We start from the raw sequence: 9,192 nt of genomic DNA on the forward strand, positions 1-9,192 counted from the left end.
TCCCTCCAATAATTAGTTGACCACTAAGCCAGAGAAGAGACTCCAGTCTCTGAGACCAAAAACAAAGCCTTTACAAAATTAGTTGAGAAAAGTCGCTGAACAAACAGCAACAATGACAACAAGCAGCAACAGAAAGCCCTGGGGAGGGGAGAGAATAGGACTCCCAGAGGTACCACATGATAAGAAACTGTCCAATTTTCAAACAAGCAAAATAAAATTGAGACATTTAAAAAAAAACAAAGAAATTATGGGCCACACATAGAGCAAACCAGCAATCACTAACACTCTACTAGAGGAGGCACAGATATTTGGATTTACTAAATAAATACTTAAAATAATCTATTTTAAATATGTTCAAAGAATTAAAGGGAAGCACATCTAAAGAGCTAAAGGAAAGCATGAGACCAATGTATGCAAAGAGAAAAATCAAAAAGACCTAAAAGTTACTTTTAAAAAAGAAAAAAAATAGAAATCCTGGAGTTGAAAAATGAAATAGACACAATGAAAAATTTACTGGAAGCACTCAATAACAGATTTGAGAAGGTCACAGAAAGAATCAATGAACTTGAAAGTAGATCAGTTGTAATGGTATAGCCTGAGAAGTAATAAAAAAAGAAAAGATTGGGGCACCTGGGTGGCTCAGTTTTTAAGCGTCTGCCTTCAGCTCAGGTCTTGATCCAGGCGTCCTGGGATCAAGCCCCACATCGGGCTCCCTGCTCAGCGGGAAGCCTGCTTCTCCCTCTCCCACTCCCCCTGCTTGTGTTCCCTCTCTCGCTGTCTCTCTCTCTCTGTCAAATAAATAAAAATTAAAAAAAAAAAAAGAGCCTGACAGACCTACGGGAGGCTGACATCAAGCATGCCAACATACACGTCCTAGGAGCCCCAGGAGAAGGAGAGATAGAGAAAATGACAGTCCAAATATTGGAAGAAATAATGGCTGCAAAGTCCCAAGTTGATGGAAAATGTTAATCTACACATCCAAGAAGCTCAGCCTACTCCATCTGGATACACTCAAAGAGATCCAGACAGAGAAACCTTATAATCACACTTTTAAAGTTAGACATCTTGAAGGCGGCACTCGAGTAGTGAGTCTTCCATTCAAGGGATCATCAGTAAGATCAACAGCTGATTCTCATAGAAACCATGGAGGCCAGATGGCAGTGAGGTAACCTATTCAAAGTGCCAAGAGAAAAATACTGTCAGATAAGAATTCCCTATCTGGTAGAACTCTCCTTCAGAAATGAAGGAAAAATTAAACAGTCCTAGCAGAACTGTTCTGAAAAATAATAAAGAATGAAGTTCTTCAGGGTGAAATGAAAGGACACTAGATAGCTGGAATCCACACAATGGATATACGTATTCAGATAATATGTGTGTGTAGGTATATGAATATGTATATGATGAATTTAGACAGTGCCACAACTCATAATTCAGAATGAGGCTTAAATATAATATAGTTCAATTTTTTTGGTGTTTAAAATAAAATGTGTAGAAAGGAAATATGGTGAGAACAACAAATGTGATTCTGGGTTTTTGGGTGAAGAACATGCATTAAAGGTTGGGCCTTTTTAGTACATTGTGTCTTAGAGTATTATGTAGGCTACCATTTTACAGCATATGTTGAGGATTGTAATTACTCATATTTGATACTTTTAATAAGACATTTAAAATATATAAGCTATAAAATAAAATGTTAATGGAAAAATAGTTATTTTTCTTATAAAGAAAATTGGTGACTCCTTTTCGTTTTCAGGGTAGAAATAACAATATTCTACAACATAACTTGATGTTAAAGTTCCATACTTAAAGGTGTCCCCATCTGGACCACAACGTATACAGTGGTCCAATTACCCATGCAACACTAGAACTCATGTCCACTATTTACTCCGTTTTGCTTGACTTCTCAGCAGTTTTTGGCAGTGTCGACAACTCTTTTCCCAAAATACTTTCAATTCATGGCTCTAATTTCCTCACTACATGTATGATCTCCTTGTTAGGTGCTTTCTTCCTCTACTTACATCTTCTGGGACCAGATATTATGCCAAACACTCTCCCTAATCAATTTCCCCTGGTCCAGGGGGAAGCTATTCAGGAAAGTATTAATTACAGTCATTTTTTAAAAATGCAAAGAATGTCATGTATATAATTTTTCAAAGCAAGGACCATGTTGTTTCAATAAACTGAAATGCCTCTCATGCATCTCTCTAATAGAATGTAATAACTACACGAATGGCAAAAAACTCTGTCCAACTAAACTGTAAATACACTCCAAGGATTAGTAAGAGAATTAAAGCTTAAATGTTAAAGCAGTGTCTCTAGTATAGTTTCAGTAAATCAATAACAAAATTATACTCCAGATATTTTAAAACTGCTGCAGAATTAATTGCTTTTCATTTGGTTTAAAACATTGGGTTAAATATATTCTGTCATTTTTATTTTTTTGTCAATGACTGTAATGTGGGAATGTATCCTCCATCCACATCATTGTTCTATATAGACTAAGTCATGTGCCTTTCAAAGGATTACTTCTGTATTTGTAATGGAATTGCTATCATAAAATTTATTTCAATGCAAATTTTTTCTTCTTTTTCCCCAGTAGGATAATATTTTTCTTATTTGCTTACATGAGAGAAAATAAGACCCAAACACATGGAGAAAAAAACAGGTGAGTAACAAAAATCCAGCTTTCTTTTAAATTGTTGAAAAATGCAATGTAAGTTTTACAAGAAAATAAATTGACAAAGCTTCTTATTACTTTTTTATTTTGGCTTGCTGAGAGGAAATGAGGGATCATGTTAATAAGTGCATATTTTAAAGCAATTAGGGGGAGAATTTGAAGCCCATAAATATTTCAGAGTTCTCTCAGCAAAAGCTTACAGTATTTTCACAATCTCTCCATTGAAATGTTCAAAGGGATATTGCACAGTCACTTCCTCACCTCTTAAAGATGGTGGATGGTGAGGTGATTACCAATAGACAATTATCCTTAAGTGAACATTTCCAAGTGTATAATTAGTTAAGAGGGCAATTTCCATTCCCTTTGGGTGAATTTAGGTAGCTGAATCTTGCTGGAAGGAAAAGATTTATTTTTCTAAAAACAACTACTTGAGAGCAGGCATGCCAGTCATTTTTTATATGGGTAGATTAAGATCCTTAATGCAAGCTTTGAAAGGAAACAGTCTTACATGAACAGCAAGTTCACAGCAAGAAAATGCCCATTAAAGGCAGGTGAACGTTGTTTAGACATGTATTGAGGGCACATTGTGGAATTCCAAAAGAGCACTCTAGACATGATTTCCATAAAGGAACACACTCGTTTAATGTAAGAGGCCAGATCAAAATGTACACACCCAAACTATAGGATGATACATCCATCCTCATAAACATTATGATAAAATAAGACATAAATAAAATATATGCCTTCTTCCTCTGAAATATATGTAGTATAATGAGGGAGAGAGGAAGAAAATAGGCTTTTTCAACAGACTGTGTTCTATTGACTATTGTAGTAAAGAATCGCATCTGAGCTGCTAGTGACAAAGATCAGAAACAAGATTGAATTTTATTTTCTCTCAATTAAATCTAAGGGTGCAAAGGTGGACAGTTTAAGGCTGGTATGTTAACACAGGATTTTTATGGTTTTTGCTTCTTACCTTGAGCAAATGGCTTTCATTATACGAGTCACCTTGTAATCCAAAATAGTATTTGGAGCTTCAGCCATCTATATTAGGGAACAAGAAATAAGGAGAGGGAAGACAGAGAGAGATGTATCATTTTCTTTCTCCCTTTTAATGAACTTCTCCAGAAATCCCGTTCAACAGTTTCTTCTTATATCTTACTGGCCAGATATATTCTCATAGCTACACCCAGCTACAAAAAGGCTAGAGAATCAGTTTTTGAGCTGGAACATTTTTCTCTAACAAAATCAGAATATTTTTGCTTGAGACAAAAGTGAAAATGGATATTGAATTGGCAAAATTTAATGATAACAACAAATTGCAAACCAGTATTTTCTGTCACAATAAGAATGAGGTAAGTATGAAAAGCTGTTTCTTCAGTCCCTCATTCATTTATTACTTCATCCTTTCAAAAATACTTATTAATGGGGCTTAATTAATACTTATTAATTAATTAATTAATTAATACTTATTAATACTGAGCCTGGGTGGCTCAGTCGGTTAAGCGGCTGCCTTCGGCTCAGGTCATGATCCCAAGGTCCTGGGATCGAGCCCCGCATCGGGCTCCCTGCTCAGCGGGAAGCCTGCTTCTCCCTCTCCCACTCCCCTACTTGTGTTCCCTCTCTCCTGTCTCTCTCTCTGTCAGATAAATAAATAAAATCTTTAAAAAAAAATACTTATTAATTGTCAAATATACACCAAGTGCTATGCTAGAATGGAAATTCCTTTAAAGGATGCATTAAACAGAGGTAAACAAGTGAGTCAAGAACTACAATCATGTCTGTTATATAGAGAAGCACAGGTAGTTGAATTCATTCATTTATTTATTTCATCATTCCAAAATATCTACTAATTGCTTAAAAAGTGTTAGGTTTTATTATGTGCTGGTAATATTCCATAAGTAAGATAGACAGAGTCCTTGCTTCTGTGACTAATATAAGCTAAGTGTCAAGTTTTCCCCTCCTTTTTCTTATTCTTTATTTTAAATTCTGATTAAATTTCATATCAAGGCAAGCCAATTAAAACAGAATCTCTTGAGTCTCAGCCAGACGTAGTTTTTTTTTTTTTAATTCCCCAGGAAATTCTAATTAGCAACCAAGATTGAGATCTACTTGTCTAGAACAGTGATTCCCAACTAGGGTCAGTTTTTCTCCCCAGGGACATTTGACAATATCTGGAGACATATTTGAATGTCACAATTGTGGATGGAGGGAAGTGCTACCAGCATCCAGTAGTTAAAGGTCAGAGAGACTGCTAAATATTCTACAGTGCAGATGACAGTTACCCCTCCACTGTCCCTAACTAAAATCATCCATCCAGGTTAACAGTGCTGAAATTGAAAATCACCAGTTTAAAAGCTCAAACTGGCAAGTCAACTGGTACTTATAAAATAGGACATCTGTTTTCCAATATGGGGACTACTAGATGTTGCTGGGCATTTAGGAGATACATCACCCCAGCTGGCTTTTTGGAAGGAGTAGAATCTAGTTGATAGGAGTTAGCCATGCTAATGTGTGAGGAGGAGACCAAACCAAGAGGAGGAAGTGTTATAGGCCAGAGACCAGTGTATCTCTAGGGGTAAAGGTGGAAGAAACTAACAAAGTACAAAGGTATAGAAAAAGAAGTTACTTAATTGGACAGAGTAGGTGTTAACTCACAGGATGGGAGCTCTGCATCTAGAGCTAGACTCCTAAATCCCCACAGATGTTGCCGTTTGCCTAGAATTGATGATGTTGCCATACTTTTCTTAAACTTACTGTCGGAAAGTCCTTTTGATTTGGTTGATTATTGAGTCAAGAGGGAACCATCAGGATGAAGAAAACATGAATACTTTATCATCAATAGATTTTCTATTGGAGTAAAGGCCAATAGGAGTCTGTATAGATTCGTGGCTTGATTTTGAAAAGTGTCATGTGATGAGACTTATATCTGAGAAAATGTACACTGGTGACAATGACAGATGAGCCTAACGGGAGAAATGGGAGATGGGAGGAAAGTAACAGGGTAGTTAGGAATATTTCCATGACAGCCCAGGAAAGAACTAGTGAGAGGCGAAGCCAATCAAGCACTATAAAGCAAGTGACTGACAGGGACACAGGGATTGGAAATTGGGAAGGTGCGTATTTTAAAGTGTCTTTCATCATTATTCAGTCAAACACAGTTGTGCTTGAAAATATTTGAGTAGTGGTTCACAATGTTGGCTATGCATCAGCATTATCTGGGAAACTTGCTCACAGTTCAGACTTTCAAGTTCTATCCAAACAGAAGACCAAAAGGAACGACAGAGGTAGGGCCAAGGAAGTATAAATTTTTTAACATAAGTTTTAGGTAATTTAGAATAAAAAGTTTGGGATCCAAAGACCTCAGCTTGGGAACCATGTCATGGTTTGACTAATTCAAATGCAGAAGAAATGATAAGAAACAGATCGTCAATGGAGTACAACCCAATGTAAACTATTTTTGTACTTGTTCATTTTAAAAATTTTTGGTTAACATACAAAATATAATTCAAGAACATCTAAATTAGTATTCTAATACCCAATCTAGGAAAAACAATCAAATCCATCAATACACAGGTTTTTTTTAAATTTTGGTTGAAGTAAAATGATATTATGTATATTGAGTGTTTTTATATACATTATGCCATTTTTTGCAACATGAAAATGAAATGAAGAGGATATATTCATATTGATTCATATTATAAGCCACAAATCACACACAATTTCTTGTTTAAAATAATGTATTTGGATTTTGAATATAAATGCATTTGAAGTGGTTTTTAAAAGCTAATGGCATGAGACAGTTCATTTGTGCTTTGTTAATGTACAACACTAACAACGTCTGCAATTTTAAATGCATTAAACTGTGGTCGACTATTTCCCTGTGTATGCATTCCAGTTCTGAAATTTATCAGTAATGTACTACATTTCTGTCTTTTTTTCAATTACTCTATTATGCATATCTAATGGGAAAGCAGATCAAAGTTGTATTTAAACATGACTCCTTGCCTTTGAAATTAAAATTATATTGTGTTTATGATGGGAGAGTCTTTCTAAATTGAATAACATTTGGAAAAAAAATCTCTAGGTTTCTATTATTAAGAATTGAGCTCTGTGAAAATCTCATTCAAAAAAAAAAAAAGCACTTTACATGTACGATTAGAAGCAAAGAGCAAGATGGGAACTTAGAAATCACCCACTCCCACCCCTTCATTTTTCAAATAAGTTTATTACCTTACAGATAAACTAAGCATCTTTCTAAAGATGCTGATCTTGTTGGTGATGGAATGACAACTGTAATCCATGCTTTCTAAAAATCTTGTAAAATAGTCTGTAAAACTTTTCCTAGGCCAGGAAGGAGGCAGAGAGCTCAGAGAAAAAATGCAAATATCTATTTTTTTTTACTTTTAAAAAATCTGCTAGGCATGTTCACATCTGTGGGGATTTGCACTCCTCTGCTTGATTAGGCTGGGACTTTAGTTACTGGAATATGCTTCCCTGTAAGGTTTTGGATTGGAAGTGACCAAAAGAGATGTGAAGGGAATAAGAGAAGTCACAGCCTTTATTCTCTGAAGGTCATTATGCCTAGATGCAGAGACAGACAGATGTGGTGTTTTGGTAGCTTCCAACATGCCACACCCAGCTATTTTCTGGCCACTGACCCTAATGACTAATAGTGTCCCCAACATCTGGCTAATTAGAGATTACAGAGCATTTGGGGATCAAATTTATATGCCAGGAATTTTTGATGGAGTCAGTGTAAGATGGACTTATGCATTTAGTTTCAGACTATATATGGTTTTTTTTTAATTTCACATTAATATCTACCTTAGAACAGTTTCTGAAAGTTGGCTGTCCCTCTGTTGACAGATGAAGTAGATTCACCCTTCTATTGTATTTCTTAGATGGAAATATAAGCCGTTTTGGCTTTTACATTATAAGGATATATAGGACAAAGACCAGCTTAACTCCTCTTAGCTGTCATCTCCTTTCTGATTCCCTTTTCTTCATCAAGTGCTAATCATACCTGTCAATTTTAAAGATCCAGTTTGCAATTTTACCCTGTAAAAATGTGGTAGACTTTATAATCAAACAAAGGGAAATAAGGATAATAATTCTAACATTGGAGATGGCAGAGATTGCTATTGTCCATCAAAATCTGTCCTCTAATTTTTCATAGTATAAAGTTATAGCTGGGAACATGGATACACTACATCCCCCTGTATCTCTTACAGTTGATTATGGTTCTATGACTAAGCCCTCTCCAATGGAATGAGTATGAAGGATATGTGCCACCTCTGGTACAAGGTAAGAGTATGAGTCTGCTTACCTCGTACACTCTTTCACCTTCTCCCCTGGCTGGAATGAAAACTACCACAGCATCCTTGGACACCACCACTGAGGTAACATACCCGGGCTTGCGTGGGTTCCTGAATGACAATGTGATGCCCACCCTCCTCAAATAGTCAACTTGGACTTTTATGAGGAAGTGTAATGAATTTCAATATTCTTTCAGCCATTGTTTTTTGGGAATTCTGCTATGTAAGTTTAGTATGTCCTAATTAAATCAGAAGGTAGAGCCTCCATTTTGGTAGACGGTAGAAAGAAACCTGAATGAAATTATAATGATTCTGAAGGTCCAAAATATAAAGAAAGCTTGTGATAATGAAGCCTTAATTTGAGGAATTATGCTTACATAGAAACAGACAGAGATGGGGCGCCTGGGTGGCTCAGTTGGTTGGGCGACTGCCTTTGGCTCAGGTCATGATCTTGGAGTCCTGGGATCAAGCCCCGCATCGGGCTTCCTGCAGTGCAGGGAGCCTGCTTCTCTCTCTGACCCTCTCCCCTCTCATGCTATTTCTCTCTCGCGCGCTCTCTGATAAATAAATAAATAAAATCTTAAAAAAAAAAAAAGAAACAGAGATATTAAGAAAGAAAACTATCAGGCACCTGGGTGGCTCAGTAGGTTAACTGCCCAACTCTTGATTTCAGCTCAGGTCACGATCTTGGGGTTGTGAGATTGGGCCCCGCATCGGACTTGGTGCTCAGTGCAGTCTGCCCATCCCTCTTCCTCTGCTCCTACTCCCGCCCTCTCTCTTTCTCTAGCTCTCTCTCAAGTAAATAAATAAAATCTTTAAAAAGAAAAGAAAGAAAGAAAGAAAAATTTCAGGATATTTTATAAGATTAGGAATCAACAACTATATACCTTGCAAGCCAATTCAGGCCCACAGCTTATTTTTGTAAATAAAGTTTTATTGGAACATGGCTACATTTATTCACTTATGTATTATCTATGGCCACTTTCACACTACAATGTTGGAGTTGAATAACTGACAGAAAGAGGATGGTACACAAAGTCTAAAATACTGGCTGTCAGGTCTTTATACAAAGTTTGCTGCCCCCTGCTTTAAATGAACTGAGAATTTTGATTGAGGAAAAGGGTGTTACTCTGGAAATGAGAAAGAATAAACTATGGTAGTAATTAGGGAGTACTTAAAGGTGATTATCAAGAAGAT

This window comes from Neomonachus schauinslandi, chromosome 3 (assembly GCF_002201575.2).
Source record: "Neomonachus schauinslandi chromosome 3, ASM220157v2, whole genome shotgun sequence".
Classification (NCBI taxonomy): domain Eukaryota; kingdom Metazoa; phylum Chordata; class Mammalia; order Carnivora; family Phocidae; genus Neomonachus; species Neomonachus schauinslandi.